Here is a 4,145-nt window from a genome sequence, read left to right as displayed (position 1 = left end):
TCCATCTTGTTCTATTTTTTGAAATAGTTTATATAGAATTGGTGACAGTTCTTCTCTGAATGTTTGATAAAATTCTCCTGTTCTGATTTTCAACCATTCAGTATTTCCTTGCTCTTTTCTGAGGACTGCTTCCTGGTCCAAAAATTGGTTTTTCATAACCACAATCAAATGTTCTGGGATTCTCATTCTCCTCAAGGTTATCCATAATTTGCTGTGATCCACAATGTCAAATGCCTTTCCATAGTCAAGGAAACACAGATAGACATTCTTCTGGTACTTTTTGCTTTCTGCCAAGATCCATCTGACTCTGGTGAGAACTCTGGTGCCACTACCTCTTCTAAGCCCAGCTTGTATTCCTTGTAGTTCTCTGTCAATGTATTGTTCCAGTTGGTTTTGGATAGTTTTCAAGTAGAATTTTTCTTGCTTGTGATATAGTAATATTTCAGGTCGCCTTTTTTTTTAATGGAGATAAATATAGATCTTTTCCAGTCAGTTGGCCAAGTAGTTGTCCTCCAGATTTCTTGGCACAACCTAGTGAGCACTTCTAGGGCAGCATCAGTTTGTTGAAATATGTCAATTGGTATTCCATCAGGAAAAAAAATTAATCTGGACTCCCTGAGGGAAACAGAGAGCCAACAATAAAAACAAGCATCTACTGAACACCTAGTGTACTAGTGTACTAGCTATTAATGACTGTTATTGTACTTATTTTTGTAATTTCATATAATACTAACAATAATCTTATTATGTCCTTCTATTTACTATAAGCCCATAAAAGAGAAAATTGGTACTCAGAGAGCTTGAGACACTTGTCCAAGACACCATCTGGTCATCAGCAGAGTTAGGATTTGAACACTGATATGCTAGATTCTGATGTCCTTCCTCTTTAATGCTATTGACCTATTGAAATTTATTTCTATCATTAATTAAGAAAAAGTAAGCATGTCATTCTCTTATGGAAGAAAATTATTTACATATTTCTAAGAATTGTGTGTGTGTGTGTGTGCTTCTTTTTTCTTTTTTTTGACTATTTATAAAATACTAATAAAAATTCAAACTAATTTTTTTCCATTTCCCTCACCCCTCCACCCATCAAATTGTACAATCCAATGATTAATCCCCTCTTCCCCCTGTACATCCACTTCCCTCTGCTTCCAGCCTCTCCCACTCCTCCTGGATCCTTATAGTCATTCTACAATAATGATCTTATTCAATATTTATCCCTGTGGGACTGAGTTGGTTCACTCAGCATAATGCTCTCCAGTCCCTCCCAAGTTAGGTAATAATTTACAAAGTTATTGCTCCTGTGTGCTGCATAGTATTCCATTGTGTCCATTGTGTGAATGTACCATAATTTCTCAATCCATTAGTTTGTGGTTGGACATTTGGACTGTTGCCATGTTCTTGCGATGGTGAATAATGCTGCTATGAGCATTGGTTGTACAAATCTTAGTTTGTGCCTCAGTTCTCATATTCTCAGGGAATATTCCAAGTAGTAGCTGAGTCATATGGAATTTCTATGTTCAGCTTCTTTTTTTAATTTTTATTTTAATGAATGTTTACAGAGACTTAGGGTTTCCAGTCATTCATTGTTGCACTTTTCTCCCTACCCACCCCCTCCCCCTACAATTCCCTCTTCTCCTTGAAAAGAAAAAGTCTTTCATTGTTATGCAGTCCTTCATCTCCAAGTCCACTCTACTATGCAGCCTTCACTCTGGACTTCTGTAATGACAAGAATACCCATTCATATGTCCCTTTTAAACAGTTCTCTCCCTCATCTGTTTCTACACAATATACATCATTCTATCCCTCCTTTTCTGTCTTCCCTCAACCCTGATGTCAGTCCCATTTTACAACAGTGGCCCTATGCAATATTTGTCCTTTTGTGATTGACATATTTCACTCAGCCTAATGTCCTCCAGGGTCATCTGTTTTGCATAATATTTCATGAGTTCCTTGTTTTTCAATGCTGCATAATATTCCATTGTGTGAATATACCAGAGCTTCTCTATCCATTCACTTGTTGATGGGCACTTGGGTTGTTTCCAGCTCTTTGCTATTGCAAACAAAGCCACAATAAACATGGGGGTGCATATATCGGCTTGGGTGGTGGTGTTAGTTTCTTTAGGGTGAATTCCCATTAGTGGAATTGCTGGGTCAAATGGTATTTCTATTTGCAACTTTTTGAGAAACCGCCATACAACCTTCTATAGTGTTTGCACCATTTTACACTCCCAGGGTTCCAGTTTCTCCATAACCTTGCCAGCATTTGATGTTTGTATGTTCAGCTTTTTGAGGAAGCGCCAAACTGCCTTCCAGAATGTTTGCACCATTTTACAATCTAAGGATTTTTTATATATTAGATCATTTGTTGGCTCATTCTTCACTATGTTCTTAACTCTTGATTAAACCCCTTCATTTCTCTCAACTTCATTCCTTGACCTAGTTCTTGTTCTTGTTATAGTTGTTGGGTGCTCTCAAGTCAACTATAACTCATAGCAACTCTATGAACAACAGATCTGGACTTTAGCCTATTCTGAGCCATCCGTATGATCTCCAACATGCTGTATTGCATTGTTATGGGGACTGTGACAACCCATCTTGCTGAAGATCTTCCTCTATTTTCTGACCCTCTACCTTTCCAAATGTGACATCTTTTCTGAGGACTGGCACTTCCTGACAACATGCCCAAAGTATGTTAGGCAAAGTTTCACCATCCTTCTCTCTATGAAACACTCTGGTTGCACATTTTTCAAGATATATTTGTTTTTTCTTTTGGCATTTTCTGGGATATTCAGTACTCTTCTCCAACACCATAATTCAAGGGCATTGATTCTTCCCTTTGATTCTTACCTTTAAAGTTCTCACCTTTAAAGAATCTGGTAGATTTGAATTGCATGCATCTAGGTTGGCAGCACAACTCCCTACCCACTAGGCTACAGAGGCATCAGGATTGGAAGAAGATTCATCAATAGCCTATGTTATAGTACTTATCTTTTTTAAAATAAGCTGAATCTTTGTGGCTTATATATTCCTTTACAAAATATAAGAAAATCACATCCTGAATAACATGTTGCTAGGTGCTATTGAATCGACTATGACTTGAAGCAACCCTCTGAGCAACACATCTGAATTTAGCAATATCCTGAACTGTCCTCATGGTCTGTCATACTCAAGCCCATTTTGGTAATTATTGTGTCATTCCATCTCATTGAGGATCTTGTTCTCTTTCTCTGTCTATCCTCACCTTTCCCAGAATGGTGTCTCTCTCCAAGAACCGCATGAGAATCCAACTTTCTTCTTAGATTCTTCTGAAAGCATATGTTCCTTTAAAACATATGATGTATGTTCTTTGTAAAGAAAGTTCTGAATAAAAAAACCCTCAACCATGGTTAACAACCATTGCATTATGTCTTCTCTCTGACTAAGGACATTCTTGGTACAATGATTAAGCAACTGAGCACTTAAAAGATCAATTATTTGAACCCAATAGCCACTCCATGGAAGAAAGATGTGACCACTCTGCTTATGGAAGGGATTTCTGGTGCCAAACTACTAAAAAGATTGAAGGATACAGGTATATTAGACAAGAGGCTATACGCTGGAGAGGGGCATCATGCATCAAATGGTAGAGTATCAGCAAAAGAGAGGAAGACCCTCAATCAGATAGATTGGCACAGTGACTGCAGCAATGGGCTCAAGTGTGTCAGAGATGATAAACATGATACAGGATAGGACAGAGTTCGGATGTATTATTGAGTTGTATATGAGTTGTACTCAACTCGACGGCACCTAACAACAACAACAGCATCCTATAAATAAGCCTTTGCTGGTGTGGATGGTCATTTATTCTCTTTTCCCAGAAATTAGAGGTCTGATACCCCCATGCAATTTGTGGGAGTTGTTGTTATTGTTGTTATGTGCCATCAAGTCGCCTATGACTCATAGCAACCCTATGTACAACAGCTCTAAAGCCTGCCCTATTCTGAACTAGTCTTACTGACTCCAACACACCTACTACCATTGCCCCAATCACTGTATCAATCCATCTCATCCTGGATTTTTCTCTCCTGTGTTGCCCTTCCACCCTTCAGAGCATGATGTTCTTCTCCAAGGACTGGTCCCCCCTGGCCACATGCCCAAAA

Source organism: Elephantulus edwardii, unplaced genomic scaffold, assembly GCF_000299155.1.
Source record: "Elephantulus edwardii isolate Elephantulus edwardi_28Jun2011 unplaced genomic scaffold, EleEdw1.0 scaffold00026, whole genome shotgun sequence".
In the NCBI taxonomy this organism is placed as follows: Eukaryota; Metazoa; Chordata; class Mammalia; order Macroscelidea; family Macroscelididae; genus Elephantulus; species Elephantulus edwardii.
The sequence above is the reverse complement of the archived record's forward strand: the minus strand, read 5'-3'. Positions refer to the sequence as shown.